Here is an 11263-nt window from a genome sequence, read left to right as displayed (position 1 = left end):
TAGCTGTCCAGTTTTCCCAGCACCACTTATTGAAGAGACTGTCTTTTCTCCATTGTATATCTTTGCCTCCTTTGTCATAGATTAGTTGACCATAGGTGCGTGGGTTTATCTCTGGGCTTTCTATCCTGTTCCATTGATCTATGTTTCTGTTTTTGTGCCAGTACCATATTGTCTTGATTACTGTAGCTTTGTAGTATAGTCTGAAGTCAGGGAGTCTGATTCCTCCAGCTCCGTTTTTTTCCCTCAAGACTGCTTTGGCTATTTGGGGTCTTTTGTGTCTCCATACAAATTTTCAGGTGATTTGTTCTAGCTCCGTAAAAAATGCCATTGGTAATTTGATAGGGATTGCATTGAATCTGTAGATTGCTTTGGGTAGTATACTCATTTTCACAATGTTGATTCTTCCAATCCAAGAACATTGTATATCTCTCCATCTGTTGGTATCATCTTTAATTTGTTTCATCAGTGTCTTATAGTTTTCTGCATACAGGTCTTTTGTCTCCCTAGGTAGGTTTATTCCTAGGTATTTTATTCTTTTTGTTGCAATAGTAAGTGAGAGTGTTTCCTTAATTTCTCTTTCAGATTTTTCATCATTAGTGTATAGGAATGCAAGAGATTTCTGTGCATTAATTTTGTATCCTGCAACTTTACCAAATTCCTTGATTAGCTCTAGTAGTCTTCTGGTGGCATTTTTAGGATTCTCTATGTATAGTGTCATGTCATCTGCAAACAGTGACAGTTTTCCTTCTTCTTTTCCAATTTGTATTTCTTTTATTTCTTTTTCTTCTCTGATTGCCATGGCTAGAACTTCCAAAACTATTTTGAATAATAGTGGTGAGAGTGGACATCCTTGTCTCATTCCTGATCTTAGAGGAAATACTTTCAGTTTTTCACCATTGAGAATGATGTTTGCTGTGCGTTTGTCATATATGCCCTTTATTGTGTTGAGGTAGGTTCCCTCTATGCCCACTTTCTGGAGAGTTTTTATCATAAGTGAGTGTTGAATTTTGTCAAAAGCTTTTCCTGCACCTATTGAGATGATCATATGGTTTTTATTCTTCAGTTTGTTAATATGGTGTATCACATTGATTGATTTGCGTATATTGAAGAATCCTTGCATCCCTTGGATAAATCCCACTTGATCATGGTGTATGATCCTTTTAATGTATTGTTGGATTCTGTTTGCTAGTATTTTGTTGAGGATTTTTGCATCTATATTCATCAGTGATATTGGTCTGTAATTTTCTTTTTTGTAGTATCTTTGACTGGTTTTGGTATTAGGGTGATGGTGGCCTCATAGAATGAGTTTGGGAGTGTTCCTTCCTCTGCAGTCTTTTGGAAGAGTTTGAGAAGGATGGGTGTCAGCTCTTCTTAGCTCTTCTCTAAATGTTTGATCGAATTCACCTGTGAAGCCATCTGGTCCTGGACTTTTGTTTGTTGGAAGATTTTTAATCAGTTTCAATTTCATTACTTGTGATTGGTCTGTTCATATTTTCTGTTTCTTCCTGGTTTAGTCTTGGAAGTTTATACCTTTCTAAGAATTTGTCCATTTCTTCCAGGTTGTCCATTTTATTGGCATAGAGTTGCTTGTAGTGGTCTCTTAGGATGCTTTGTATTTCTGCGGTGTCTGTTGTAACTTCTTCTTTTTCATTTCTAATTTTATTGATCTGAGTCCTCTCCCTCTTTTTCTTGATGAGTCTGGCTAATGGTTTGTCAATTTTGTTTATCTTCTCAAAGAACCAGCTTTTAGTATTATTGATCTTTGCTATTGTTTTCTTTGTTTCTATTTCATTTATTTCTGCTCTGATCTTTATGATTTCTTTCCTTCTGTCAACTTTGGGTTTTGTTTGTTCTTCTTTCTCTAGTTCCTTTAGGTGTAAGGTTAGATTGTTTACTTGAGATTTTTCTTGTTTCTTGAGGTAGGCTTGTATAGCTATAAACTTCCCTCTTAGAACTGCTTTTGCTGCATCCCATAGCTTTTGGATCCTCGTGTTTTCATTGTCATTTGTCTCTAGGTATTTTTTGATTTCCTCTTTGATTTCTTCAGTGATCTCTTGGTTATTTAGTAACGTATTGTTTAGCCTCCATGTGTTTGTGTTTTTTACGGTTTTTTCCCCTGTAATTGATTTCTAATCTCATAGCGTTGTGCTCAGAAAAGATGCTTGATATGATTTCAATTTTCTTAAATTTACTGAGGCTTGATTTGTGACCCAAGATGTGATCTATCCTGGAGAATGTTCCTTGTGCACTTGAGGAGAAAGTGTAATCTGGTGTATTTGGATGGAATGTCCTATAAATATCAATTAAGTCTATCTGGTCTATTGTGTCATTTAAAGCTTCTGTTTCCTTATTTATTTTCATTTTGGATGATGTGTCCATTGGTGTAAGTGAGGTGTTAAAGTCCCCCACTATTATTGTGTTACTGTCAATTTCCTCTTTTATAGCTGTTAGCAGTTGCCTTATGTATTGAGGTGTTCCTGTGTTGGGTGCATATATATTTATAATTGTTATATCTTCTTGAATTGATCCCTTGGTCATTATGTAGTGTCCTTCCTTGTCTCTTGTAACATTCATTATTTTAAAGTCTATTTTATCTGATATGAGTATTGCTACTCCAGCTTTCTTTTGGTTTCCATTTGCATGGAATATCTTTTTCCATCCCCTCACTTTCAGTCTGTATGTGTCCCTAGGTCTGAAGTGGGTCTCTTGTAGACAGCATATAGATGGGTCTTGTTTTTGTATCCATTCAGCAAGCCTGTGTCTTTTGGTTGGAGCATTTAATCCATTCATGTTTAAGGTAATTATCAATATGTATGTTCCTATAACCATTTTCTTAATTGTTTTGGGTTTGTTTTTTAGGTCCTTTTCTTCTCTTGTGTTTCCCACTTAGAGAAGTTCCCTTAGCATCTGTTGTAGAGCTGGTTTGGTGGTGCTGAATCCTCTTAGCTTTTGCTTGTCTGTAAAGCTTTTGATTTCTCCATCGAATCTGAATGAGATCCTTGCTGGGTAGAGTAATCTTGGTTGTAGGTTCTTCCCTTTCATCACTATAAGTATATCATGCCACTCCCTTCTGACTTGTAGAGTTTCTGCCGAGAAATCAGCTATTAACTTCATGGGAGTTCCCTTGTATGTTATTTTTTGTTTTTCCCTTGCTGCTTTCAATAATTTTTCTTTTGTCTTTTATTTTTGCCAATTTGATTACTATGTGTCTCGGCGTGTTTCTCCTTGGGTTTATCCTGTATGGGACTCACTGTGCTTCCTGGACTTGGGTGGCTATTTACTTTCCCATGTTAGGGAAGTTTTTGACTATAACCTCTTCAAGTATTTTCTCTGGTCCTTTCTCTCTCTCTTCTCCTTCTGGGACCCCTATAATGCAAATGTTGTTGTGTTTAATGTTGTCCCAGAAGTCTCTTATGCTGTCTTCATTTCTTTTCATTCTTTTTTCTTTATTCTGTTCTGCAGCAGTGAATTCCACCATTCTGTCTTCCAGGTCACTTATCCGTTCTTCTGCCTCAGTTATTCTGCTATTGATTCCTTCTAATGTAGTTATCATTTCAGTTATTGCATTGTTCATCTCTGTTTGTTTGTTCTTTAATTCTTCTAGGTCTTTGTTAAATATTTCTTGCATCTTCTCGATCTTTGCCTCCATTCTTTTTCCGAGGTACTGGATCATCTTCACTATCATTATTCTGAATTCTTTTTCTGGAAGTTTGCCTATCTCCACTTCATTTAGTTGTTTTTCTGGGGTTTTATCTTGTTCCTTCATCTGGTACATAGCCCTCTGTCTTTTCATCTTGTCTATTTTTCTGTGAATGTGGTTTTTGTTCCACAGGCTGCAGGATTGTAGTTCTTCTTGCTTCTGCTGTCTGCCCTCTGGTGGATGAGGCTATCTTAGAGGCTTGATGGGAGGGACTGGTGGTGGGTAGAGCTGACTGTTGCTCTGGTGGGCAGAGCTCAGTAAAACCTTAATCCACTTGACTGTTGATGGGTGGGGCTGGGTTCTCTCCCTGTTGGTTGTTTGGCCTGAGGCAACCCAACTCTGGAGCCTACCTGGGCTCTTTGGTGGGGCCAGTGACAGACTCTGGGAGGGCTCACGCCAAGGAGCACTTCCCAGAACCTCCGCTGCCAGTGTCCTTGTCCCCACAGTGAGCCACAGCCCCCACCCCCCCGCCTCTGCAGGAGACCCTCCAATACCAGAAGGTAGGTCTGGTTCAGTCTCCCCTGGTGTCACTGCTCCTTCCCCTGGGTCCCGATGCGCACACTACTTTGTGTGTGCCCTCCAAGAGTGGAGTCTCTGTTTCCCCCAGTCCTGTAGAAGTACTGCAATCAATTCCCACTAGGCTTCAAAGTCTGATTCTCTAGGAATTCCTCCTCCTGTTGCCGGACCCCCAGGTTGGGAAGCCTGATGTGGGGCTCAGAACCTTCTCTCCAGTGGGTGGACTTCTGTGGTTTAAGTGTTCTCCAGTCTGTGAGTCACCCACCCAGCAGTTATGGGATTTGATTATACCGTGATTGCGCCCCTCCTACCGTCTCGTTGTGGCTTCTCCTTTGTCTTTGGATGTGGGGTATCTTTTTTGGTGAGTTCCAGTGTCTTCCTGTTGATGATTGTCCAGCAGCTAGTTGTGATTCTGGTGTTCTCGCAAGAGGGAGTGAGAGCACGTCCTTCTACTCCGCCATCTTGGTTCCTCTCTGTTCCTTTGATCTTAGAAAGCAATGCTGTAGTGAGATAGCTGGAGTCTAGGTAGGGCTGAGAAAACTAGTGTTATTTATGTTATTTAAAATTTATAGCAAACATAATGTTTGGCTTGCTTGGTGTTTTTAAATTAATTGTCAAAATATAAATATTAATATATTTCACATAAATATATAGATTTCTGATTTCTTTTGAAAAACCAGGAAATCTGGCAACTCTGCGTCAGCAACTCCCAGAAGCAAATATTGGCCAGAGCCGTATCTGAAGGCTTCTAAAATGTGGTATTCTCTCTGCACTTCACCATGGGCCCACTCCTTACTGTTATATCCAGACCATTTCATTGATTTATGTTGGCCATTTTCTACTGCAGACTTCCGATTTTGTGATTCCTATATTTTATCATGCTGTATGTTGGAAATTTCCAAAATAGACAGGGCTAAGTATGACAGATGTATCAGGGTTAATGCTTTTCTAAGAAATCCCAGCTGTCATTATTTAGATCAGGTTATTAAACACCTATTTTTAATATTGAGGTATAAATAACATAGTGAAATGCACAGATATCAAATGCAGAGTGCAATGAATTTTGATAAATGCATATTTCCTGCATTACTGATACACTATTCAAGATGTTGAACATTTCCATTACCTTAGAAAATTCCTTTTTATCCTCTCCAGTCAATACTTGCTCCATCCACCCATAGGTCAGAGCTGAAAGTTCTATTGCCATAGATTAACTTTGCCTATTTTAGGACTTTATATAAATGGAATCATACAGTATGAACTTTTGTGTTCAACTTCTTTCTTTTAGCATAATGCTTTTCACATTCAAGCACATCATTTGAAGAAGCAATTGTTTGTTCTTTTACATTGCTAAGTAGTTTTCCATTGTGTAAGTATATCATCATTTGCATTTGGATTGTTTTCCAGTTTTGGGCTATCTTGAATGAAGCAGGTGGAACATTCTTTTTCCCACATCCTAGACAACAATTAATTTTTTTAATTTTAATTTTTTGGCCATGCCACGTGGCATGTGGGAGCTTAGTTCCCTGACCAGGGATCGAACCCACACCTCTTGCATTGGAAGCATGGAGTCTTAACCACTGGACCACTAGGGAAGTCCTGCTAGTCTTTTTAATTTTATCTATTCTAGTGGGTATGATAAGATCTTGTAGTTTTAATTTACATTTCCCTGATAACTAATGATACTGAGAATTTTTCATGTACTTATTGGCTATTCACATATCTTCCTTTGAGGAGTGTGTAAGTCTTTTGTCCATTTTTATTGTATTTAACAACTTTTTTGAGTTGTATAGTTTTTTATACTGTATACAAATCCTTTGCCACGTATATATAGTCATATATGTATATACATGTATATATACATATACATATGTAAATATATACATTGTCTCATAGTATTAAATATCTAATTTTACATGGTTCTGTCTTAGACATTGTAAAAGAACCATATGTAGAGGGAGTTTGTAAATAATGTCAGTCTTAAAGTACATAAAGTGATAGCAACAGGGCCACAAATTGTGTGGACTCGAGGAAATGGGCACAGCTGCCTTCTGCTGTGGTGAGCATAAAGCTTGGAATTTGTCCCTATAATAACAAGATAAGCCATAGTACAGGCTTACATCTTTGCGTCTCTGTGCATGTTTGTATGCATTTTCTTTTTCAGAGAGGGAGCTTCTAAGGTTTTGCCACTACATGAAAGGAACAAGTTCAATTACACAGCTGTATGATTGTGCCTGTTCCTGGGGGCAGGCTGCTCTCCCTTGAGAGTCTTTGATCACCTTCCTGCCACACACAACTGCAATTCACCTGAAGTGGTGTCAGCAGGACTCTTCACCTTGTGCCAGATAATAGTTTCTCCTTTTAGTGTTAAAAAGATCATATCGTTCTGTGGTTCTTAGGAGGGAGAAGCTGGCCTGAGGAAGCATGCCCCAGGTTCTGCTTTGGTGAGTGAGAAAAAGCATAGCCTGGGTTGGTTTGGACCAATAATTGAGGAGCAGGTCTCGGAGTCTGGCAGCGCATATCTGTTAAGTGAATTCAGATTGCTGCTTAATCCATTATCATGTCAGGTTCTTGCTCAAAACCTTCAGTGGTTCTGGATGTCCTAGAACACGGAGTTCAAAGTCCTTCAACATTAAGTGCGAGCTGATTTCATCAGCCTTATAAACCACAGATACCACCTCCAGACTAAATGCCACACTCATCAGTGCTGCCTACCAAGTATTTCCATCTCTCCTCTTTCTGAACACATGGTAGTTAAGTGTGATAATGTGACTTGTTTTATTGACTAAAATGCGAGAGGAAGCCGCATCTATCACTTCTGGCAGAAACGTGTGTGATTCACCAGGTCCTCTTTCCAACTGAGTATTAATTGTGGAATTCCGATGGTGGCACTGCAGTGTGTGACATAGTGTTTCCCAGCTCTCCTAGGGGAATACTTAAATGTGTGCATACGAAGGTGGGTGGAATATCAGGGGCTTGGGGTCAAGTCAGGTAGATCTAGAGAAAAATCTGCACTCCATTACTCCTATCTCCTGCTTCGCCTCTTTGGTTATTGAATCCCACATCTGTAAAATGGGATAATTATATTTAGCTTGTGTCTTAGTCCGTTCGGGCTGCTATAACAAAAATACCATATACTGGGTAGCTTGAACAACAAACATTTATTTCTCACAGTTCTGGAGGCTGGGAAGTCCAAAATCATTGTGCCGACGGAGTTAGTGTCTGTTGAGAGGTGGCTTCCTGGTTTATGGACAGCTGTCTTCTTGCTGTGTCCTCACATGGCAGAAAAGAACAAGGGAACTCTTTGGGGTCTCTTTTATAAAGGCATAAAAGCACTCCAGGAGTGCCTCATCCTCAGGACCTAATAACCTCCAAAGGGCCCCATCTCCTAATAACATCACATTGGGGGTCAAGCTATCAACATATGAATTTTGGGGCAACACAACCAGGCCATACACCTTGAAAGCACTAGAAACAATGTTGAGGAACTCTGACACAGTAGTTTATGTTACACACCTGCTTTGTCAAGCAAATCAGTCAAACAGATTAACTTAACTTGAGTTTGTAAAATGAACAGTAGGCGAAGCAAGCTGTGAAAATCTGCATTTCTGATTTTAGGCTAGGTTGTTTAGTCATGATAAGAATACTTATCAAGTATGTTTTCATTTTAAAGTTTAACACAAGACCTATTTTTATAAGTGAGAATTAAAGGTAGCATTTTATTTATCAAAAACAAAAGTAAACAATCTTTTATTTCCTAACAAGTCATATTTGAGGCCAATAAATTGGTAACGAAATGTAAACTGGGTATTAGCAGGACATAGTAACTAATGCCCAAGTAAGCTGGGTGGTATGAGCAGGACATAGTAACTAATGTCCAAGTCCTGGATACTTATTAAATTGTCCCCTGGTGACTGGACTTCAACCACCTCCCCAGATCTCTAGGTTGCATTGGGAGAGGCACATTTTGACTTAGAGCAGGGGTCCCCAACCCGGGGGCTGCGGACTGGTACCTGTTAGGAACCGGGCCGCACAGCAGGAGATGAGCGTCAGGCGAGCGAGTGAAGCTTCGTCTGTGGCTCCTCATCACTCGCATTAACGCCTGAACTACCCCCCACCTCCACCCCGGTCTGTGGAAAACTTGTCTTCCACGAAACTGGTCCCTGGTGCCAAAAAGGTTGGGGACTGCTGACTTAGAGATTTACAACTGTCTTGTCTTTGGCAGTTTTATTAATAAAGGCAATTCTTTTTGCAGATTTTATCTAAGAATCTTCAGTTCTTCAGTGGGATTTAATCACTAAAAAAATTTCAATGCTTTTTTTTAAGTGAAGCAAACTTGTTCCATTTTCCTAATGTCAGTAAGCAGAAAGAGATATAAAGAGTTACTGTGAATTTTTAGACATTTCCAATGTAAAATATAATTATTTTATTATCAACGTTATTATCATGCAGCTCAATGACTTGGCCCTCTTTTAGTGGTTTATGGATTTCAGATTGTCAGGGAAATTACATATAATTTGTTTTCCAAATTAAATTATTAGGCATGGCTTGTGCACTCAAAATTTAACTTGGAAGAGCATTTAATAATTAAAATGCCAAGTGTCACAAAAAGGGAAAACATCTCCCATACTTTCAATTATGTTTGCTGGAAAAGCGAAATTAAAAAGTTTGGGCCTAATAAGAGATATAATGAAGGGAGGGGGGTGTTGTGGCTGAGGACTCTTTCAGAACTTTGACTCAGTACAAATCATTTATTTTTGATGATTTAATCAAAATCATAAATAAAGTATATAATTTATATATACTTTATAATGTAATTTATAATGTATACTTTATACATTATAAAGTATATAATTTAATCTTTGTGGTATAGAATATTAAATCCTGAAATCTGATGTAGTCATAAATTTATCCAAATATTTATGGAAACTGCTGACCTTTCAAAAGAGGAGGGTTAAATGTGATCATTTCACCCAGTTCAGGTGGAGAATTGGAGGCCCATGCAGAAAAGTGTCTCGCTTTACCTTGGACAGTGGCAGAGATTAAAGATTAAACACCAACTCTCTTATATATATTCCTGACCTGGGGCTCTTTCAGGTGCACAAAACCCAGTCGTACCCTAGGCTGTCACATTTCTATGGTGCCAGAGTTACAGAAGTGAGTAAAGCAGGGCTGCCTTCAGGCATCAATTGAGCGACTGGTTTATGTAATCTACGTGGTCTCTCCTAACTATAGATGGCATAATTTCTAGTGGAAGATTTCTAGGATGAACACTACATAGATATGGCAATCTCCATCTTTTCTAGGAAACCAAACAAAAGCAAGCAACAAAGAGAAGTAAAAACAAAAACACAAACTCCATTGTCTGAGAAACTATGAAAGAGAATGTGAAATAATTTGTGAAAGGTACCAAAATCAGTTTAGTTTCCTGCAAGAGACATTGGGCATGATCAAGAGAAGCAAGGGAGAGAGATGTTGGAGATAGAGACAGATGGAGATAGAGACGGAGATGAGAGAGAGAACACACCTTCCAGGCTCCAGAACTGCGAGAAAATTAAGTTCTGTTGTTTAAGCCACCCAGTCTATGGTATTTTGTTATGACAGCCTGAGTGGAATAATACATATACCTAACACTTTAAAATTAGAGACTGCATGATTTTTTTCCCCAAATGCCCCGGGGATTGGCATAAAAGAATATGGGGTTGGTCCCATATTTTTGGCCACAAAGTAATTTTTATGATTTACTATAAAAGTAGAAATAGTATAGACACTGTGATTGTAACATACTAAAGTGGGAAAATAACAAAAAGAGAGAAGATAACAGCCCTACCTTTAGAAAATTTTTAAAAACCCCACAAACCTTAAACAACTTTTCATTCAAGGAGGAAGTACAAACCAAAATTTGTGGAACAGCTATAAAATAATGATAATAAAAACTCCATGGGAGTATAATTGCTTTACGATGGTGTGTTAGTTTCTGCTTTATAACAAAGTGAATCAAAGCAATTATACTCCAATAAAGATGTTTAAAAAAAAAACTTAAGAAAATAAAAACAAATTGCTTTTGAAAAACAAAAAACCCAAACCCCATGGGATACAGCTCAATTGTTCCCAAGAAGAATATACTGACTTACACAGATGTAGAAAACAAACTTATGACTACCAGGGGAGTGGGGGTGGGATAAATTGGGAGATTGGGACTGATATATACACACTACTATATATTAAATAGATAACTAATAAGGACCTATTATATAGCACAGTACTCTGTAATGAGCTATATGGGAAAAGAATCTAAAAAAAAGTAGATATATGTATATGTATAACTGATTCACTTTGCTGTACACCTGAAACTAACGTTGTAGATCAACTATAATAAAGTGAAGTAAGTCAGAAAGAGAAAAACAAAAAAAAGAAAAGAATATACTGACTTAAACATTAATATCAATAAAACTAGTATTAATGAAAATAAAGTATGAAGTGTTTGATTCAAGAATCAGAAAAGAAACAACAAAATGAACCAAAGGAAAAAAGAAAGAAAAAATTTTTAAATGAAGATAACAGCAAAAAAAAAACCCTCTAGAAAATAGAAAAAATATATAATAGGCAAAACTAAAAGCTGATTGTATGAAAAAAATTGAACCTACCATTTTTTATTTAAAAAAAAATAAAGGTCAGAAAATACAGGCGTAAATAACCCAGATCCCTTGGCAATTCAAGGGATCACAGGAAATGAATTTATTTGACTCTAAGAAAACAAATTTTAAATCATAGACAAAATAGGTAATTTTCAAGTGAAGTATAATTTGTCAAAACACACCTAGATGAGACTGTAAAATCTAAACAAACTGAATTTCATAGGAGAACGTAAGGGAACTTGGCAAATGGTTCCTTTCCCAAATTACTGTACCTGATTGTTTCACAGGTGAAATTTATCAAAGCCATTAATAATCAGAGATTCCAATTTTTAAAAAATTGTTCCAGAAAATAAAACTGGAAGTTTGAAGAAAACTTCCAAATTCTTTTAATGAAGAATCACGTCAATAC

General features: G+C 37.6%; 1 long non-coding RNA gene across 1 annotated transcript in view; it reads left to right on the top strand.

The window, feature by feature from the left end:
* Window positions 1-303: 303 nt before the first annotated feature.
* The window catches only part of LOC309633133, a 452881-nt gene continuing 441921 nt past the window's right edge, over window positions 304-11263 (top strand). Inside the window, exon 1 of the long non-coding RNA XR_014247332.1 lies at window positions 304-2142. This is a non-coding gene — a long non-coding RNA (uncharacterized lncRNA). The remainder of the gene's footprint in view (window positions 2143-11263) is intronic.

Source organism: Balaenoptera borealis, assembly GCF_965194805.1.
Source record: "Balaenoptera borealis genome assembly, chromosome: 8".
Taxonomy (NCBI): domain Eukaryota; kingdom Metazoa; phylum Chordata; class Mammalia; order Artiodactyla; family Balaenopteridae; genus Balaenoptera; species Balaenoptera borealis.
Note: the sequence above shows the minus strand (reverse complement) of the source record. Positions and strands in the feature narration are given on the sequence as shown.